The 8,547-nt window shown below is 51.9% G+C and overlaps 1 long non-coding RNA gene across 1 annotated transcript; it reads right to left on the bottom strand.

Annotated features, from left to right (window-relative positions):
• Positions 1–3,346: 3,346 nt before the first annotated feature.
• On the bottom strand, positions 3,347–8,544 carry LOC135977058 (uncharacterized). Its single transcript, XR_010594385.1, has 2 exons — positions 7,719–8,544; positions 3,347–7,564 (listed from the first exon to the last, which is right to left on the bottom strand). It is a non-coding gene; the product is annotated as an uncharacterized LOC135977058 (long non-coding RNA).
• Positions 8,545–8,547: the final 3 nt, after the last annotated feature.

The following is an 8,547-nucleotide window of genomic DNA, read 5'->3' as shown; positions in this document are numbered from 1 at the left end:
TTCAGCATCTGTGTCCAACCCCTGCCCCTGGGAGCTGAGCTCTGCAGAGTCCGGGGGAGAAGGGGCTGGATTTACCCCCCACCCCAACCCCGCACGCTGAGCTGAATCCGGCAAAGGATCCCCCAGCCCAGCACCACGGTCACAACGCATGTGTTCACCGCATGGCCCTGGGCACAGGAGAGAGGAGATTCCGCATGGTAGAGTTGGGGGGAGGGGGGGGCTGGGAGCCAGGACTCCTGGGTTTTGTTCTAGGTGCTGCCACTGGCTTGCTTTGTGACCTGGGGGGCATTGCAGCCCCTCTCTGTGCCTCAGTTTCCCCAGAAATGGAATGGCTCTGTCTGGGCTCACCCACCTGCTCGGGAGGGGGGCCCCTGGTTACTTGGGGTCTACAAAGCGCACTGTGAGTCTGGGCAGGGGGGGTCGGTTTCTCTGGCCCCCCACCCTCTACTCAGCTTTCTTCAGGCTGAGGTCACCATGGCAACCAGCGTGGCGTATTCCTGGAGGTCGCCGTGGGCGTCCAGGTCCCTGAAGAGCCGCTCCAGGGTCTCGGGGTGGCGGATCTCCTGCAGCCCAGAGAGAGGGAGTTTATGGGCCCCGGGCCTTTTCCCTCGTGGGGGGGCTGGCTTGGGGGGCAGGGAATGGGGCACACTTCCCCAGGGGGACAGTCTCTGCCCAGGGCCCCCGCCAGGCAGCTCCATCAGCTGCCCCCAGCCAATCCCCCCCTCCCCTTCCTGCACCGGGGGCACCTGGTCCAGGCCGGGTGCCCCTCCGTGCCGCTGGCGCTCACCTGGCCCAAGAGCCGCAGTAGGTGTGGAGCACTGCCAGGGTGGAGAGCAGCGCCCGCTCCGGGGCCGGCCTGGGGGCTGGGCACAAGGGGGTGCGGACTGGGCGGGGGTGCAATGGGGTGATGGGGGAGGGGCACCAAAGGTTGGTATTAAGGACACAACACAGCTGGGCCCTTGGCTGCCCTTGAGCACTGCCCCCCAGCCCAGTGACCTGCCCCGCACCCCCCCATGGGCATTATTAACCCTTTATGGCCCGGGGGGGGAAGCTCACCCTGCTGCTGCTCGTCCCATGGCCCCTTTCACGCCCCCCCCATGATAGCCTCATCTGCAGGCACCAGTGGGGTCCTTACACAGTGGGGGTGGGATTGCACTGGGGCTGGAGAGCGGCAGCCTCTATCCGCCAGAGAACCCCCCCCCTCCACCCCACCCCCGCTGTCCTTTTCCCTGCCCTGGGGGCCCAGGCTGGGGGGGTCTCCCTGGCACTCGGCTGGCGCTGCCAGCCCAGGGCTCCGGTTCACGGCAGGTGCTCTGGGTGACGTGGACGCCCATCCCCCTCTCCAAGCCCCACCACGCTCGTCTCACCCAGGGGCCCTTGGTCCCCAATGACCCAGGCTGCATCTGAAAGGAACCCGCTTCCCACCCTGCCCCTCGCCCAAGGCTCCACCACTACGGCCACCCAGCCCAAGCCCCACTCCCAGCTCTCCCCAGGAGCCAGCCACAGCCCCACTAAAGAGCAGGTGCTGAGGGGAGGGGAGGACTGGGGCAGGCTCCCTGGGCAAGCCTGGCCGTGCCACCTGTCACCGAGTGTGGGGGAGTCAGGGCCCTGCACCCCTCTTCCTGTGATTCACCGGGACTCTCAGCCAGCCAGTAACACAGAAGGTTTATTTAAGGACAGGAACACAGTCCCAAGCAGAGTGTGTAGGTACAACCAGAACTCCTCAATCAAGTCCTTCTGGGGGGTTCAGGGATCTTAGCCCCCAGCTTGAGGTTCCCTGCGTTGCACCACCCAGCCCAAACTGAAACTAAACCCAAACCCCTCCCGCAGCTCCTCTCTCCCCCCTCCCCCCAGCTCCTCCTCTCCTTTGTCCAGTCTCGGGGCAGAAGGGGTTATTTCTCCCAACCCCCCTCCTGGCTCAGGTTCCTGCTCAGGTAGCTTCCTTCAAGGGAAGTCCCCCATCCCCAATGCAACCCCCACTGCCTGCTCCGTCCCACCACCCAGCTGTGCTCGTGGGGGGGAGAAATGAAGGCCCCCAGTTTTGGCAGAGGAGGGTTCCCGGCTGTCGACACCTCCCAGCTCCAAAGGGGCTGGGGAAATGAGCTTGGACTGCTTCACGCTCCCTGGAGCGGCCGGTTCAGACCCCAGCAGGTCACCCAGCCCAGCTCCTGTCTGCTCCGGACCCCTGGGTATCCTGTCACTCCAGCATGCTCCCTCCTCCCCAGAGGTGGCTGCATTTCAGTGGGACCAGGCGTACTATGGGATGCACAGGAACCAAGGTTCTTTGCCATGAAAGGGGGGCGTATTATGGGATTCACAGAGCCCTTGGCTCCATGCAGCTCCCGTGTGCTGTCTCTGTCGCTTGAGTCACCCAGGGAGGTGGACACGGCTCCCCAGCCCCACTCGCATGCCTTGGCGGAGGCTGGAAGCCATGTCCAACAGGTGGCAGGAGCGCTGCAGAGAGACTCTCGGAGCTGCCTGTGCTCCACAGCTCGGCTCCATCGGCGGAGGAGGGATCACGGCTGCTCCACAATCTCCCTGTGCGCTAACAACTGGCCGTGCCGCTTGGGGGACCTTGCCTCAATTAATCAGCATCTGCCCAGACGTTAAAAAGCTCTTCACGGGCTCTAATGGAGCCCTGGCCACTGCCGAGTCCATTAGTGGCAGGAGAGGGGCTGGATCCGGCCCGGGTTGCTGCTAGCGCTGCGCCCTGAGGAAACTGAGGCTCGGGGTGTCCAGGGGCAGGAAAGAGATGGGAGACTCTGGGCTGGCAAGGAGGCCCGTCATCGGGATCAGGGGTGCTGGTGGTGTCAGATCATAGAAGTGTAGGGCCAGGCAGGTCCCCAAGAGGTCCCCCTAGATCACCATCAGCTGGCTAGCAGCCCCCATGGGGGTTAAGGTGTCCCAGGCGTGTGGCCGGAGGGGTGGGAATTGAGGTCAGGCCTGGCAGAGGCAGCATGCTGCAGCAGAGAGGACGCTGGGCCGCAGGACTCCTGGGTTCTCTGGTGACCTGGGGCGCGTGGGATTGTCGGGTCTCCCAGTAAGGCCGGGGCAGGGCCCGTCCGTCCGTCCGTCTGTGACACGCCGGCCCGGGTACCACAGCAGGGGCTTGTGCGTGTCGAGTGATGGGTGACGTCCAAGCCCCCAGCGGGGTGGGACTGGGCGGGGGCTCGGGGCAGGTCCCCGGGGAGGCCAGGGGCTGCTGACGGCTGCTGCGCTGGGGTGGGCCGGGGGATGCTGAGCCTGCCATGGCAACGGGAGCGAGGCTGACACGATTGGGTGCCTCATTGCTGTTACCGAAATATCGGGTCCACCTAGCTGAGAGCCAATAACAGCCAGACAGGGATAAGGAAGAGTTGCTTTATTCTGCAGAAGAAAGGAGAGCTTTGCACCTTAGTACAAAAACTCTGTCTTACACACATTTTACAGATCCTTTATACACATTCAGACAAAGGTCCTTGCAGTGTTAACACTTGATTGGTGGTTGTCAGACCCGTGCTTTTGCTATCTGGTCAGTGAAAACCGGCTTGGGACCAGCTCCAACTACCGTAAGGCCTTGAAGGGAAGACAGTTGAAAAGTTCAGGCTACTGTGTACTTGAAGTGTCTGCTTCCCCCTTATGGCCCTGGTTGACATAAAGGCTGCTCTGTTAAGGGGGGGTCACTAGTAACTTTCACAGTCCCCCCTTCGGGCCTGACAAATTCAAAAATTGTCAGGCCCGTTATGCAATTTGCGATCAAGCTGGAGGGACAGATACTGGGTTTTCTTATGGACAGCAGAGCTTTTGATCATAGCATTACACAGGCATTTGGCACATTGTATCATTGTCCAAACAACACATAGAAAGAAAAGAATCCATTTAACAATTGTTTGAAAGAGCCCCGTAAACCATGACCCAAGGTCTGGAAGGAGGTCCTCAAAACTAAAGGTGTGATCAAGAGATACAGCATGGAAAACAACAGCAGCATTCTGTTTATACATAGGTCATTCTGATATCTTGTTTTGCTCACTAATGTAGACTCTTAGTCTACATTCCATATTATCTACACAAGGTCGCAACAACTTCTCACACAGTTCTTTCCCACTCGCCTCACACATTCCTTGCTTCTACAAATCTCGCATTATTAGGGTTACAGTTAGCCTAACTCTTGCTAACGAACTGTCATGCATTGCATCCCCTTCCTGTCAGTTCTTTCTCTGCTTCCACAACCCCCCCTTTTGTATACTAGTACAACAAACATTTTCAAATCTCTATTTGCATTAAGTCTTGGAATTCAGATTTTACTTCAGATGCTTCAACCTAAAGGGTTTTGATTGGATGTAATGACAATGCATGATGAGCATGGACATGAAAGGTATTACTATTATTACGTCTTTTACAACAATAACATAATCCTAAGATAACTAATAACAATACAAGCAATAACATTCCCATAGCAATACTATAATGGGGTTGTTGTACAGCCTTAGTCATAAAGCACAATACATCATACTTAGTACATAAAATAGATACTCTATCAACAGTATGAAAGGCATACTTTTCAACTTGATATATATTTTGAAGCATGTGAATTTGCCCTTGTACTTCAGAGATTTTCTGAATCTCTGGTAACAGTGAAAACAAATTCTGAAATCTATCAGATACTAAACTAGTCCAATTAAAGGGTATCTGGAACTTAAGGGCTACTTGAAAAACTCTATCTGCAGGCCAGTAAATGATATGGTTGCCTGCAGTGGTAGTGAGATTAAAATGTATGTCTTGCGATATGGTGTCATTAACATAAACACAGCTATCATTAGCTTGAAAAAATAAGTGTCCTGTCAGGGCAGTTCCTTGTCCCCTACCCTCCCAGCAAACGTAGTCATGAAGAGTAACAACTTCTCCTGGCTTCAGTTTACGGATACACTGAAGCTGTGGGGGTTCTAATGACCAAAATGTCCATTGACTCCCTAACCCCATCCAAATGTCAGATGTAATCCCAGGAGCACTGACTAAAAATCGATTGGGCATACCAGGAGGTCTAATTTCCCAGATGTCTTGGTAAATTACCCAATCCCACATGCATCCTCCCCATGGACCCGGCAGGATTCGGTATGTGGGAGCCCACACCCCCCCCAACCGGTCCATATGCTTGGAAGGAGCACTGAGAATGTCTGCACTTCCACCCAGAAAGTCTCCAAGTATGTCTCCATGGCCACAGATCAGATGGTACTCCTGATGTGTCTGTAAGGGCAGTGGGCCAAGCCTGATGCTCTAGATCATTCCGAATGGCCATTAGCTGGTCATTCAGGAAATCCTGAATTTCTGAACATGCTAGATCCCACTGCAATGCCTTCCCAGCCTCAGTGATATTCAATACCATCTCTGTCAGCAACTTCTGGGTCATAGAACTAAGGGCGGAGATAACATGTAACTCACCAATTCCAGCCTGTACCTGGGTTAGCTGTGCCCCAATTTCTCATCATGTTCTTGGTTCTTAAAAATATTCCAAACTGCTGCTGCACTTTTGGCCCCATCCCATAGGGATCCAGTCAAGTCACTTTTCTTTCTAGAGGAAATAACCCAAACCCTCTGTTGTGCTAATCTAATGGCAGCCCCCTGTGAGCAATTTGGGTATGTAGTGGTGATCTGGAAACTGAATAAGGGTAATGAAAATTTAACAGTCCCTAGTGTAGTGTTAATCACAGTTCATTGATATCCTAATACATTTCTTTTTGGTGTAGTACTATACCACATTCCCAAGCATGGGTCCCACAAGTTTCTTCCTGCCAGTGTATAATTCTTTGTTTCTTCACCAGGGTCAGTTCTTAATGTCTCTTGTAGTCAGGAATCCCTGGACTTTGGTGGTTCCAATGAAGCAAGTGTTCCTTCTTCTCTTTTCCTGAAACAGTGTGATTTAGCATCATACAGGGGAGAGGTTACTAGCACATCACCCTGTAATGGTTTTGCTTCTTCTAGAAAAATCCAGAGGCACAGTAGGTCTGTCAGTGGACAAGGGAGAGGTTACTAGCACTTCACCTTGTCTTTTTTCCTTTTTCCTGCTGTCCAGAAGGCACAGCAGAGCTAGAAGGAGAAATAGGCTTATCAGTCGAAGAGTCCTCCCGAGGTGGAGGGGTCTTTTTACAGTGAGAAGCATGGGTCCAGGCAGGTAGTCCTTGGCACTTCACAGCGGTGTTGGTGGTTAACAGCACTTGGAAAGGGCCTTTCCAGTGGGGAGCCAAAGCAGTCTTTCGTTGATGGACTTTACATAGACTCAGTCTTCTTGTTTCAATCAATGGCAGGGCTGCTAGGGTCTTTGGGTAGCACTTCTTTTATCTGTGAGAAAAGAAACCTAACACATTTCATTAATGCCTGGCAGTGTTTTGCAGATCTCATAGTTGCTTGGGCACATTCAGCCCCCCCTTTTCTTGGCTATCAGCCAAGTCTTAGCTGTGGGCAGTGTCCTTGGATGGGCCAGCATCTTATCTTTGGACTGAGCTTGCTGGCTATTTTTTTTCCAGTTAACTCGTTCTGTTCTTTTTCCTGCTTCCCTTCTTGGCTTCTTTTAACCTACAAAGGAAACTTCCACTCTTCACTCATACACCTTCTCCCAAAAATGAACACATACACAATTGCCATTATACAGTACATTAGTCTTATTACTCAATGTATGCCATGTACACCCTTCCAGTAAAATAACTTTATTACAGAGCTTTGGAGCAACAAACCAGGACAAGCACACCCACCTTTGAGGAGTCCACTCGGTACAACCTCTGGTGTCCAATAGCTTTCCTCCCTCCCCAGCCCTCTGGCTAGAAATCTGAGGTAGCCAGAAGGATCCCATGGGCAATATGGGGAGTGGGTTAACCTTCCATGTCCTTGCTTCCAAAGACTGTTGGTATGCAAATTTTAACAACAATTTTGGCCATAGAACATAAAAATAATTCCTATTGTGCCAGCGAATGCATGGTACGTTGAATGCTATTCAGCTGGCATCCGTTTTCTCTGATGATCTGAAAGACAAAAGAACAGAGGTCTACCCCTTCTGGGCAGTCAGTCATTGCTTAAAATATTTCCTTTATATACACATACTCTTGTTGATTTTAGGCAAAACAGAGGAATTACCCCATATTTCCTTTATTTGTTTCATAGGCAGCCCAGGTTTCAGTGGCTTCTACCTTATTAGTTAGAAAACTGCATTAATACAGATGCTTTCTGGCTTGCTTCCAGATCCAAAGCTATCCACAGCTTAAAAATTCTTACGTAAAAAGGGACACAATTAACTTTCCCAGACTTTTGATTGCCTTTTACTTCTAACTCCTGCTTTCAAAACACCCAGTGATCTGGAAGAGACAACACAACCTATATTGGTAGGTTTGCATTTCTTTTACCTCTGCTACAATATACACTGCACATGTTCTGGGGAAAATGCACATCCTATCCACAATTCAATTTCTACAACACTAGCCACATCAATTTCTACACAAGGTGTAACTATTTCTTTTTAAACACCGGGTAAAGACCATTTACTTAACATATAATCTAAAGGGCTATCCTCAGAGGGTTTTACCAGAGACCCACCCATCTGCCTGCTGACACTCTAACAGAGAATTACACAGAGAACAGAGGGAATTATGGCCTAATTACCAGAGACCCACCCACCTGCCTGCTGACACTCTAACAGAGAATTACACAGAGAACAGAGGGAATTATGGCCTAATTACCAGAGACCCACCCACCTGCCTGCTGACACTCTAACAGAGAATTACACAGAGAACAGAGGGAATTATGGCCTAATAGGATCCTATTACAGGAATTTCTACTAATACTGACCGCTACAGGGGACGGGACAGAAGGATCCCAATTCGACCTCAGAGCTTCATCGCACGCGATGGCTTCCACTCTGAGGGAATTACGAATGAGAGGCTCAGTTCCGTCCACACACCTAACGCCCAAATGTATAAGACAGAAATTCATTAACCGGTTAACCAGACCAGAACCAGATAGTGTCTCCTTATCCTATTAGGACTCACCTTATCGGAGCACGAACCCCAGGGGCTGCGGTGAAGCAGAGAAAAGGGGCGAAACACCCCGTTGGCGCCGTTCCCAATTCGCCGCAGCCGTCCGGAGTCCAATGTCCGAGCTAGGATAGTCCCGGCGGAGTCGCCAGAAACTGTTACCGAAATATCGGGTCCACCTAGCTGAGAGCCAATAACAGCCAGACAGGGATAAGGAAGAGTTGCTTTATTCTGCAGAAGAAAGGAGAGCTTTGCACCTTAGTACAAAAACTCTGTCTTACACACATTTTACAGATCCTTTATACACATTCAGACAAAGGTCCTTGCAGTGTTAACACTTGATTGGTGGTTGTCAGACCCGTGCTTTTGCTATCTGGTCAGTGAAAACCGGCTTGGGACCAGCTCCAACTACCGTAAGGCCTTGAAGGGAAGACAGTTGAAAAGTTCAGGCTACTGTGTACTTGAAGTGTCTGCTTCCCCCTTATGGCCCTGGTTGACATAAAGGCTGCTCTGTTAAGGGGGGGTCACTAGTAACTTTCACATTGCTATG

The sequence above is a fragment of the Chrysemys picta genome, chromosome 22, assembly GCF_011386835.1.
Source record: "Chrysemys picta bellii isolate R12L10 chromosome 22, ASM1138683v2, whole genome shotgun sequence".
Taxonomy (NCBI): domain Eukaryota; kingdom Metazoa; phylum Chordata; order Testudines; family Emydidae; genus Chrysemys; species Chrysemys picta.
Note: the sequence above shows the minus strand (reverse complement) of the source record. Positions and strands in the feature narration are given on the sequence as shown.